This window comes from Nycticebus coucang, chromosome 10, assembly GCF_027406575.1.
Source record: "Nycticebus coucang isolate mNycCou1 chromosome 10, mNycCou1.pri, whole genome shotgun sequence".
Taxonomy (NCBI): Eukaryota; Metazoa; Chordata; class Mammalia; order Primates; family Lorisidae; genus Nycticebus; species Nycticebus coucang.
In genome coordinates this window covers 4,724,540-4,737,978 of record NC_069789.1, presented here as the reverse complement: position 1 = coordinate 4,737,978, position 13,439 = coordinate 4,724,540, and the positions used below count along the sequence as shown (strand labels likewise).

Sequence of the window (13,439 nt, the reverse complement as noted above, 5' to 3'; positions counted from 1 at the left end):
AAGGGAAAAATAATATGAAAGGAAAAAGTCTTTATTTTGTATCATTATAGTAATAATAAATTGTATCCATCTAGCCCATTTTATATTCTCAATAAAAGAATTTTTGCCTAAAATGTGGACAAAGATTCAAATAAATATTTCTAAATTAGTACAGTGAGGAAAATCTGACAGTTGTACAATCACTTATTTTTTTCTTATGTTAAATATTTACCCTTTCACTTTTCTGAATAATGATTGAGATAAGAGATAATTTATTTTTCCTTAATCTTTTTTTTTTTTTTTTTTTTTTTTTTTTAAAAATATGGAACGCTTCACGAATTTGCGTGTCATCCTTGCGCAGGGGCCATGCTAATCTTCTCTGTATCGTTCCAATTTTAGTATATGTGCTGCCGAAGCGAGCACAATTTTTCCTTAATCTTTTTATACTTAAAATACTCCACCCTGGTACTCCCAAGTTTTCCAATCCAGAGAACTAATTCAACAACATTCAATTCCATGCCTATTACCATAGCAAATCCAACTGCATGTGACATAATACTGTACCAACTCCTTCCTACTCTGTTAAGCTTTGTTCTTTTTAGTAAGAGAATATCATTTTCCTTGCTCCTTTTGTTCCCTATGTGGAATTATTTTAATCTATTTTTTATGCTATTAAAATATCATAGACTGTGTCTGTCTGTCTATCTATCTATCTATCTACCTACCTATGACAGCATCTTACTATGTTGCTCAGACTGGCCTTGGACTCCCGGCCTCCAGAAATCTTTCCACCTCAGACTGTTGAGTAGCTGAGCTTTCAGGCATGTGCCAACATGCTGAGCTTAGGTAATTTATAATAAACAAAAATATATTTGGCTCACTGTTCTGGAGGCTGAGAAGTCCAAAAACCTAGCACAAGCATCTAGTGATAGTTTTCATGATCCATCATTCCACGGTGGAGGGACAAGGTGGAAATACAAGACAGTAAGTAGGGGTCAAACTCACCTTCACCACTGATTCACTCTGGTGACCATGAGCTCACTTCCTCAATAACGGCACTAGTTCATTCACGAGTGAAGAACTCTTACAACCTCATAACACATTAAAGGCCCTACCTCGACACCGTTGCCTTGGGCATTAACTTTCTAACGCGTGAAATTTGAGGGACATGTTCAAACCATAGGACGACATATGTCACCTTTAGGTAACTTCCAAGGTGGTAGAGTTCAACTATTAAAAAGTGTCAATCTTCAGGAAATTCACTGCTTTCCTTTCTTCTCTATCCTCTGAATTACCATGAGGAAGAGACTCTGGCTAATTATTTTGGCTCTGTTGATAACAGGGTTTTGTTTGGGTGTGTTCTTCTTGGGTCTGGATTAAAGCGAGGCATGAAAATTAAGTATTGATAACCAGCCCGTTAGCCAAAAAGTGGGTCATACCCTCCAGTGAGACTATCAAGTTAGGCCTGACCGTCTGTGCTCATTGGCCCATCTCCTGCATCTTAAGTGACACTTGGCTATGAACAATGAAGGGGGAAGGCAGAAATGTGTGGAATTTCTGTGGTTCCAGTAAAACTTAGGTAGAAAGATGGACCATTGGGAAGTAGGAACATAAGGAAAGAGAACATTGCTCTCCATGACTTCTGCTGCTGCTCAGGGTGGAATGTTCAGTGGCGATTGAAAAGATTTCCAGATAGGTTTGAGGATGGCAATTTACTTTTGGACAGATATCCGGTGTTCAAGTTAGAAAGCAATTTAAATAAACCTAAGATGTAAGCATTTCCTTTTGCAGTATTTTAAGAAGCACATTTTGTTCCATTTATAAACTCTAATCTTTTTTTTTTTTCCTTGCCTTTCTGGAAGCTCAAGTCTAATAGGAATAAATAGTTATGATGACATTTAGCATTTCTAAAGTATCCCTTCAAGATTTCTCCATAAACAGTGACCACTGCTTTTTCTATAAATATCTGTATATTAACAGAAGGAAGACATGATTCCACTGGAATATCTGAATTTTATTTGCTCTAGATTTTCTTACAAAACTGTATTTTTATAAATTAGTTTTCATGGAATCTTTATTATTGCAAGACCCATGCAATTTATAACCTGTGATAATTATACAGTGTTGACTATACAATGAAACTAAATACCCACAGATTAAAACAAAGCCTTCTCATTAAGACTCTTATGTCATCACTCTCATATCCTGGGGTGTAGCTACATCCCACTATTTAGTCAAATTATTCAGAGCAAGGACTCTGAAGTTAGCCTGATAGCAGAAGAATCCAAGCCCAAACATTTCTGTCTGTGTGACGCTGACTGAGCTACTTAACCTCCTTAATTCTCAGATGTTTAATTTATAAATTGCAAAGAATGGTATTCTCTATCTCATGGGGTTATTGTAAAGAAGACAATTAGCCAATCTGAGTGGAAGTTAGAGACACAGTAAGGGCTCAGTAAATGTTTGTCATTATTTTAAATATCAGCTTGGGGCATCAAGGTTCATAAATTATTCATTGTTTCTGGGTTAAAAGTGATTCTACAGAAACTAATGCATCTAAAGTGCTGGAAACAAAAACAAAAAAAAAATTAGATCACTTGCAAATGAATGTCCACACATTATTTTGAGTACTCGCCACAATACAAATTATTATTTAGTATTGCCGCTCTTAGCCAAGTAACTACATCATCTGGATTCCAGGCAGGCAGACAAGTGCACAGTTGCATTAAGGAGATCAACTGCTAATCAATCATCCAACTATTGTAGAACTTGAAATGTGACACCAGTTTAAAAGTAGTGCTCTAGCTTATGGATAAATCATAGGTATTTGGGATCGGAGAAAAATGAAATAATATGTTGGTGAATTAAAGGGACTGACTAAATAGGATTCCATAAAACTTTGGTATATTTTGGTAAAAATGATGACTTGACAGTGGGCACAAAATGTTTGTGCCTGAAAAACGACCCTGCAGATGTGTCAGAGGGAAGAAATTAGATTAATTCTAACGTGAGTGCTGTTCTTGAAACCAGTTTAAACCTCCCATAAGAAGTCTTTCTTACGCACGTATGCAGAAATGTGACATTGCATGTTTAGAACCCTTAAATAATTGAATTGAAATATGTCCTCTGTCCTATTTTTCAATTTTATTTTTGTTATGTTTACATTAAATTATATGTTTGGTAGATGATACAGAAAGGACGTAATTGTACCTTACTTTACGTAAATAAAAATTGGTTAAGATTAGTAGAGTGGAGGGCTCCGTTGTATAATTTTTGCAAATGTAACAAATCCATACATTTTTAAAATGGGGGGTTTGGTAGAATGTACTGGCAGGAATTCTCTTTATTTGAATGAAATGAAAATACATTGAGGGCATTTTAGCACAGCACTACCTCAGGTCTACTGATGGAGTCATTTTCGTCATTTTGAACGAGCAAACTAAACTGATTATTTGAAATGTGATTATCTTCTTTGCACACGATTCAAGCGCCTGAAAAATTAAAAGGAACTCCAAAATATTAGGTAAAGGAGAGCACTGGGATCAATTTGACCATTTGTGGAAGAATCCTGCATAGGGGTCTGGAGTGATAGGGACTACATGAACCAAGCCCAGGAGAAATTGCTAGATTTCATTTTCATGATTTGTTCATGATGAAACATACTAATAGATAAAAGCACAATCCCATGTTAATCTAAGTCTGGAGCCCATTTATACTCACCATAGTCTGTGAATGTTTGTGGATTGGTGAAAAGTATGCAAATTTGGAAGTATCAGAGCTGAGTTTGAATCCTGTTCACTTCCAGATTCCTACTTGAGCAACTTCATTTTCCTGATATTTATAACAAAAAATACTTGGGAACTTACTATTTTGTCAGCTCAGTTTCAAGTACCTGTTTTAGTACAAATTCAGTCATTTCATAGCCATTGATAGTAATTCTAACAGGACAGTATTACAGACAGGTGAGGAACTTACGTACACTGACTATGAAGCACTGTGTTCAGAAACCTCCACATGCACTGGGAAAATTTTGAAATAACCCTGTCTGGCTCATTAAAGGTGTAGAAAATGGACCAATAAACAAATTACAAGTGTAGATGACAAAAATAGGGGCTGAAATCAGATAATTTGGTATCCAGTGAAATCTGAATAATTTTCTTTAACATCTGGGAGGCCCATGGAAAAATAATAAGTTCTTAGAGTTAATAATATAAAAGCAACAATATAAAGGGGGTGGAAGACTATTGCAAAATAGATTTTAACTCACTGATTTTTATTATTTAGTTTTAATCACTTATGATAATACTTCATACCAGCTAATGTCCTGCAGCATACAAAGTGTATAAAATTAACAAAGTCATCAGAATAAGACTTTCAAGTAGCACAAGGCTACGTCTTTTAAGAGAGGTAGGATAATTTACTTTTTTTAAAGAGAAAGAGGAGGTTTTGCTTGGGGATTAATGAAATTAAAATAACTTAGTTTCAACATGTTTTAATTAAAAATTACACATTTTTTATTAACCTTTACTTATACAATCTTATAAGAATTTAGTTTTTATTTAAAGAATTTACCAGATAAAATACAAAGATGGTAATATGGAAGTTAAATTACATTAGACAAAAAGGAGAAACATCAGAAAACGATATGTCAGGAATCACCAAGAAACTATAGAATCAAATAGTTCTGAAAAAATTGAAAATTGTAAGTTTTTTTTTTTTTTGGTGATGTGGGCTACTCTTACTGGAGTTAGATGGTATCTCAGAGTAGTTTTGGTTTTCATTTCTCTGATGATTAAAGATGATGAGCATTTTTTTCATGTGTCTGTAGACTGTGTGCTTGTCTTCTTCAGAGAAGCTTCTGTTCAGGTCTCTTGCCCACAATGAAATGGGAAACCTTGTTTTTTTCTTAGTAATACATTTGAGTTCTCTGTGGATTCTGGTTATTAGACCTTTGTCGGAAATATAATTTGCAGAAATCCTCTCCCATTCTGAGGGCTGTCTATTTGTTTTACTTAGTGTGTTCTTGGCAGTGCAGAAGCTTTTTAATTTGATCAGGTCCCAGTAATGTATTTTTGATGGTGCTTCAATTGCCCGGATGTCCTCCTCATGAGGTATTCTCCCAGGCCAATTTTTTCAAGTGTTTCCCTTGCACTCTCTCTAAGAATTTTTATAGTTTCATGTCTTAAGTTTAAGTCCTCTAACCAGTGAGAGTCAATTTTTGTTAGAGGAGAAAGGTGTGGGTATAGTTTCAGTCTTTTACAGGTCGCCAGCCAGTTCACCCAGCACCATTGATTGAATAGGGAATCTTTCTCCCAATTTTTTTGTCTTTGCATTATCTCTTTTATTTTCAACTGGTATGAGAAAATAAAAACAAAATTTTTGCATACATTTCCATAAAACAGCAGGTATCTTCATGGGCAATTTGGTATGTACCATCCTCAACATGAAAACATCCTCATTGGAATTGTTTTCTCATTCCTATTGGTCCTCTTTAAAATACCACGTAAATCTTGTCAGCTGTCCTTTACCTGCTGCAAATGTCTTTATTATGACAGTTACGAGAGTGAATACAGAAAATCACACAGAGAATAGGTGGTTTAAACAGGCCACTTTGGGAAAATATAGGCAAAGTAGATGGGTTAGAAAGAGGACATGTGAATAGGAGCAAGCCATAGAGAATGTTGGTCAAGAAAGAACTGTGATAAAGGCACTTCCAACTATTTGATGTGTCAAGATACATAGCAAAATATGTAGACAACATCAACTACCAAAAAAAAAATAACATGGTCAGAATACCATAAAAGGTAGTATTCCTTGTAGAAAGCTTTGCAGGAACAATGTGAATAAAATAAAATAAAATGTTGCTTATTCATATGGGTCCTGGCTCATTCTTACAAAGCTTCTAGAAAAATCATTAGGTTGTCCAGAGCTGCGGGGAAAGCCGGGTCCTGGAAGACAGTGTGTTTAGAAGAATCAGGTGGAGAAATGGTGCTGTGAGAGGCCTGGGATTTATTAAGCATTAATTTCACAGTTTCGCAATGGCTTAAAAATTCCTGACGGCACAGGGCAGCAGAGGGTGAAAAAAGTGAGGGGACGTGGGGCAAGAGGTTGCACAGGGCTGTCGGGGTGTGGTGAGAGGGCTCCATGGTTAAGTGTGGCCTAAGATGGGAGGAATGGCACGGCCTGATTTGCAAATATGTGCCATAACTAAAAGAAAATCAGGGTGAGTTACAGAGGCCCCAGGAATACGACGATCATCTGTCCTCCTCTACATGGGGGAGTCTTTCCTCAGGTGCAAAGAATACCCATGGGGAAATGAAACATGGGTGAATAGCTTGCGAAAGGATGCTGACAGCACCAATAAGCTAACAAATAAAATACTTTTTTTATTAGAACAAAAATTAATTAAACCAGAAGAAGCCTGGGTGAAAGAGCAAGAGATTTTAAATTAAACACGAAGTTACTTGATTCTAAGTACAATATCTGAAATTTCCAGATCCTCAAAAAAATCTTAGAAAACGTATACCCTAAAATGTGGAAGTCCATTGAGTCAATGAGATGCTCCCCAAGTCTCTAGTTTTGAATAAAGAGGTACGGCAGACTTGAAGAGAAGAAAATAAAGTCAACAACACAAATTGATACACCTTGGATAATCCCTCAACTAAGTTCATGTTATGAAAAAGCCCAACTGAATAGCATCAAAGCTGTCAACTATTCTTATTCATCCTAATAGATGTTTCAGATAGGGTACAGCTGAATTAATTGATTGCTAACTTTCAGGGAAACAAATAACTAAAAACTCACCAGCTCTGCGATGTGTGAACATTCACTATTACTCAAACGCATTTCATGGCACACGTTTTAAACTGTCTGCTTTCAAAGCAAGAAAAGTGCGAATGTTTTTGCACCAATGATGTATATATTATTGTAAGGAGTTTGGGGAGAAACATAATTTGCCTGAAGTGACTAATTTACGATGAATAAATAAAGCAATTAATCGGCAAAACACAGCAAGCATCACAATTGAGTGAAATAACCTAGATGTAGTAGTTGATGGCACAATTTGTATTTAGAAAACTTCCAGTTTCATCAAAAGAAATCACTTCACTAAGAGTTATGTTTTATTCATTCGATGGTATGCCAAACCCTGATAATCTGGGGTTCTTAATTGCACTGGTCCACTTACAAACAGTGTGTGCCATTGAGCAACTGACAGGAGGTTTTTATTTAGTAGATTATTGTAGCAACATGTTTGTAGATGTTCTATAAGGATGAGTTGCATTCAAGTATAGGATATGGATGAATTTTTATGCATCCCCCGAGGTTCTGTCTTTGCTTAAACCATAATGAAAAGGGAACAGTTTCAAATGTCTATATTTTAAGCCCACAATGTTCGACCAGTGGTAAATTAAAGAAAATTGATGAATGAATAACTTTAGCATCAGTTGGAGGAACAAAGCATCCTCAGCATGAATCAAGAAATATTGTGATCTTTTTCTTCGCAAAAGCAGGTCCATTATGTGACTGTGGCCTTGCTCTTCTAGCAGTGGGATAAAAGGTTTTTTTTTTTTTTCTTGAAATTTCCAATCAAGAATGTTTGAAAAGACAGTGATTTTAGATTTGGCCACAATGGCACCATTAAAATTAATTGTATATAATAAATTGATTCAACATGTGATTTGTAAGGCAGGGAACACAGCAGGCATCACTCTGATCATCCTTTATACCTCCCCCTGAGAAGTATGTGATTTTCATGATTACTGCTAACATTGTTTTAAAAATGCTTTTAGGTAAGCCTTTTCTAGGTAGCATAGGTTTTGTTTTAGTTCTTTTTGTTGAAAAGTTATATAAAGTTGAGTCCCTTAAGAAAATTTCCCCCTAATGCAGAATGTCCTCAGATCTCCATACATAGGAAGAATGAAAAAAAAAATGTAGCTAAATGTAGCTTCTTTCTAAAATATTCATTACAAAGTTTTACAAAGAGGGGGCTGATACGTACAGAATATTTTGAAAATTTTTGTAAAATTTTGTAATGTATATTTTAGAACGAAAGATACATTCAACTATACATTACCCATTTTCCCTATGTATGGTGAGTTTAGGGCTGACCGTTAGGATACCCTAGCCTACATCACAAAATCCTGAAGGTGAGGGTGTGGAGAGAAGGGAACACTTTCACCATGCTGGTGGGACTGAAAACTAATACAACCTCTATGGAAACAAGTATGTGGAGTTCTCAAAAAACTAAAAGTAGACCTCCCATTTGATCCTGCAATCCCATTCCTAAGTATTTACCCAGAAGGAAAAAAAAATCCTTTTGCCACATGGAAATTTTCACAAGAATGTTTATTGCAGCTCAATTCACAGTAGTCAGGATGTAGAAATAACCCAAATGCTCATCGACTCATGAATAGATTAACAAACTGTGTGTATATATACCATGGAGTACTATTCAGCCATAAAAAAGATGGTGACCTGGGCGGCACCTGTGGCTCCAAGGAGTAGGGCGTCGACCCCATATACCAGAGGTGGCAGGTTCAAATACATCCCTGGCCAAAAACTGCAAAAAAAAAAAGATGGAGACTTTACATCTTAGTGTTTACTCGGATGGCGTTGGAACACATTCTTCTCAGTAAAATATCACAATAGTGGAAAAGCAATTATACAACATACTCAATATTAATACAAAACCAATATATAAACAACTACTTACCACATAAAAGAAACACACACACACACACATATACATATTAGTATACCCCTCAGAGCAATTTTGAGTTCTTTTTTTGGAATGACCTTCCGAGCTGCTGTCCTAAGAAGGACTGACAATTAAATTAGTGAACTCACACCAGAAAAAGTGCTTTGAAGGGGGGTTTGGCACTGGCATCAGAGCACAGTGCCAAGGGGGGCACTTTGAAGGTGACCAGAGGGATATTCAGCAATGAGGTATTAAGCACTTTTTCCAAAGGGTGCAAAAAAAAGTTGTATAGATTTTAAGGAAGGAAAAACAAACTGTGTCAAACTTGTAATACTCAATATATACAATAACGGAAGATGAGTGCAGATCATGGTGAGCCCGCTTTGTAATTTCAGAAATGCAGTGTGACTTGCATACTCCCTTTCTGTAGGTACGTGTATATGTGTGGATATAAATTCCTGTGTTTATATTTATTTCGTTTTCTCTTTGCCATTTTCCCTAATATGGTGGGGAATGAAAATGGCTAAGAATAAAGAAAATATTTTCAGTAGACTAGAATTCATTTGACATGAGGTACATTTTCTTTTTCATTGCCAATGCCAAATGTTGTGGTAAGCAGAACCTTTCAGAAATAAATCACATTAACTATCCCTGGTGTGGAGATGGCAACAGTTGATCACATCAGATCGTTGGAGGATTGACTTCTGGGAATGGAGTAAAAAAAATCAAGCTGCCTAAGATGCCCAATATACGGTATCGCTACCCATGCACTCGGGTGAGCAATCAGAGTATTTGTTTTGCTTTTGGCCTCCTTGGGTTTCTCATGGAAGTGGGTAAATTCCAGCTAGATACAAAGTGTCATCTTTATTATTCAAAATGCTGAAAGCTCCCTAGCATGTTGTAAAGTAAATAGTTGTCATACAAGGATGTTAAAAACAGTCAGCCGATGGTACTCTTTAAAACATGTACTTATATATTTAACCAAAATAATGAAAGCACAATAAAATGAATAGGGTAGAAAAGAAAGCTATGAAAAACAACAAATAGGGACAGAAAGCCCTGTGATGTTGCTGACCATGAATCACAGCCCAGTGGACATCTGTAAACCGCATGAATTGGTCGCTGGGATCCTAGATTAATTTTGCCCCTTTGCTTGAATGATGGAGCTGAGAAATCTGATTTCTGCCCAGACCATCCAGTCCAGTTTTTAGGAGGATCTAGTCACCAGACCAGTCATTTACAATCCAGGGATTTTGATAACTGTGACTCAATTTGTTCATTTTATAAACTCATACCCAATGCTCTAATCTCAATTTGTGATTGAGGTGACCAGGCACATAGAAATGATCAGAGAATTAATTTTAGAACATAGAATTAGTGAATGAAGTAAGAAAGGGAGAAAAAAATCTTTACTCTCAAAATCTAAGTACTGACAGAAAAAAAAAAAAAATTGGGGGGAGGCTCCTGTGGCTCAGCAGGTAGGGCACTGACCCCATATACCGAGGGTGGTGGGTTCGAACCCGGCCCCAGCAGAATTGCAACAAGAAAAATAGCCAGGCATTGTGGTGGGCACCTGTAATCCCAGCTACTTGGGAGGCTGAGGCAAGAGAATCACCTAAACCCAGTAGTCGGAGGTTGCTGTGAGCTGTGACGCCACAACACTCTACTCAGGGTGACAAAGTGAGACTCTGTCTCTAAAAAAAAAAAAAAAAAAAACAGAAAAATTTCTTTTCATAATATAAATGTTCTCAGCATCATTCTCTTATTTCTAAATTAAAACCTGAACAGTCTCCTTCAAGCTTGCTTTGGCTGACCAAAAATCAGATTACCAGGAAAAGTCGGGGAAAATCGGTTTATTGTAGCACATACAAATTAAGACTGAATTATTCATTACAGTACAGTGGCATTATTTAGCTGATTATAATTATACAACAAATTAGGGATTTGTTTAATTGAAAAGTGCCCAAGGAGGGTGGTGCCTGTGGCTCAGTGAGTAGGGCGCCAGCCCCATATACCGAGGGTAGTGGGTTCAAACCCCCCGGCTGAACTGCAACCAAAAAATAGCCGGGTGTTGTGGCAGGCGCCTGTAGTCCCAGCTGCTTGGGAGGCTGAGGCAAGAGAATCGTGAAAGCCCAAGAACTGGAGGTTGCTGTGAGTCCTGTGACATCAGGGCACTCTACCGAGGGTGGTAAAGTAAAACTCTATCTCTAAAAAAAAAAAAAAGTGCCCAAGGAAGCATTTCACATTTCTTTTCTTTTTTTTTTTTTTAATAAATGTGATTACTGCATGATTTTAATTGCCATGGAATAATAAAATGGCTCAGCAATAGTGTGGGTAATATCACTCCTCTTTTCTGGAAGGCAAGTTAAATCTTTAATGCTATTTTTTCCCCCAGAAGAAATATTTAAGGCAAGAAAGATACTGTCCACAAAAAACTGATGCTTACAGATTGTGGTCATACAAATCTGCTGCGGGTGGATTTTTACCAGTGTGTTTTTATCAGCATTCTACAAGTGAAATTAGATGCTATATCCCTGTATGTAGGGATACATCCCTCTGAAGTTTATGCAATTTCCCCTCTTTAGTCCTGAATTTGGCAGCTTTTCCCACATAGCAGAAAATCTCTAGATACAAGCATTTTGTCAGATATGCTGATAGACTTTAGTTTTCCAGCTAGACATTTTCTCAAGAGAATTTGTATGAAATAACTTTACCTTAAACACTGCAAAATACACACATCTGATTGAGCAATGATAAAAACTAAGAATATTCTCTCTTAAATACCTTGTAGAATAGTCAATACTCCTTTTTGCATCTTTGTGTTTAATGTTAGAAGATATATATATATATATATATATATATAGCTTTTCTTGAAAAAAAAAAAAAAGCCAAGAAACTGAGGCCTAGGAAATAAGGTAAGAAATTTCGCTTTTTGTTAAAAAAAAGAAGAATGTTTACTCAGTGTCTTCTCCCTGGGGTTTCTCGGGATCAAGTGACAAGAAGACAGTTGCAGTCTCGGGCAAGCACAAAATTTACTTTCTCAACATTTTCATCCATTTTGGGAAAACAGAAAATAAACATTTAGACCACAGGAATTCCACAGGGACCTTGTGGGAGAAATAGAGTATCAGACACAATAGGAGGACTTGTGCCTATGTCTGGGTTACGGGTTTCCGTCATTAAAACCTCAATATTCTGGGCCCTGCCCTGACAGGTGCTTCTTACTCAAAATTGTAGCTAATTTGGGAGAGGAACTCTCAGCTTAGAATTTAGGAGCTGTTTTAGTTTATAGACCTGCTACCATTTTAAATCCTATACTCAGAGAGATGGTGTTTCAGTTCTTTTTTTTTTTTTGCAGTTTTTTGGCCAGGGCTGGGTTTGAACCCGCCACCTTTGGCATGTGGGGCTGGCGCCTTACTCCTGGGGTCACAGGTGCTGCCCTTTAGTTCACTTTTTACTGGTGCAACGAAACATTTGAGACCAGGTAATTTATAAGGAACAGAAATGTATTGGCTAACAGATCTGAAGGCTGGGAAGTCCAAGATTAAGCCCCCCCCCCGACCCCCAGCATGTTACAGCATGGTTCCTCTGCTTCATTTGTTTGTTTGTTTATTTATTTATTTATTATTAAATCATAGCTGTGTACATTAATGCGATCATGGGGCACCATACACTGGTTTTATAGACCATTTGACACATTTTCATCACACTGTTTAACATAGCCTTCCTGGCATTTTCTTAGCTGTTGTGTTGAGACATTTATGTTCCACATTTTCTAAGTTTCACATGTAGAGGATGCAGTGGCATCTTACAAGCAGAGGAATCCTTGTAAGACCGCACCGTAGGAATCCTTGTAAGACCTCTGGAGGGCATCCTCTGGAGGGCAAGTGAACTGTGGATCCTCACATGGCAAGAAGGCATAAAAATCAAAGATAGGGAGAGAGCCCCTTCCCAAAGCCATTTGATTAGCATTAAACCTGTCCATGAAGGTAGATTCTTCATGACCTATGTACTTCTTAAAGGTTCTATCTCTCAGTACCGTTACAATGGCAATTAAATCTCAACAGTAGTTTTCTTTGTGTGAGAACCAACATCCAAACCATAGCAGGTGGTCATAAATAGTGGGGTGTAGTGGGGCAAGCTTAGATAGCCCCACGTAGACCAGACATCTCATGCAGACAATCCCAAGAAGGTGGCCTGACCTTGCTAGAGGCTCTGTACAGTCAAAGGCAATTTTCAGAGACCTCTGTTGCTGAAATAGATACAACCGAAACCATTTGCAGCAGCTAGAGAAATAGTCCTGCAGTACTACAAGATGGTCTGGGATCAAGTAACAGAATACCATTTTTTACAAACTCAATATTCATAAACAGAATGCTCACCTATGCCTAACCTGGAGATGAATTGCTATATGTTAGTATGGGCCACAAAGGTGTGGGCTGCAGGGTAGGCATGGTTTGGGGTGCAGGGCAAATGAGGAGTCATTTTTTTTTTTTTTGAGACAGAGCCTCAAACTGTTGCCCTGGGTAGAGTGCTGCGTCATCACAGCTCACAGCAACCTCCAACTCCTGGGCTTAAGCAATTCTCCCGCCTCCACCTCCCAAGTAGCTGGGACGACAGGCACCTGCCACAACCCCTGGCTGTTTGGCAGGCTAGGGCTGGATTCGAACCCGCCAGCTCAGATGTATGTGGCTGGCTTCTTAGCTGCTTGAGCCACAGGCGCCAAACCAGAGTCATCTAAATGACATTTGAAAAATTTAAA

The 13,439-nt window shown here is 37.5% G+C and overlaps 1 non-coding gene across 1 annotated transcript; it reads right to left on the bottom strand.

The window, feature by feature from the left end:
- Positions 1-295: 295 nt before the first annotated feature.
- Positions 296-402, bottom strand: LOC128597779 (U6 spliceosomal RNA). The gene has a single exon (XR_008383339.1). It is a non-coding gene; the product is annotated as a U6 spliceosomal RNA (small nuclear RNA).
- Positions 403-13,439: the final 13,037 nt, after the last annotated feature.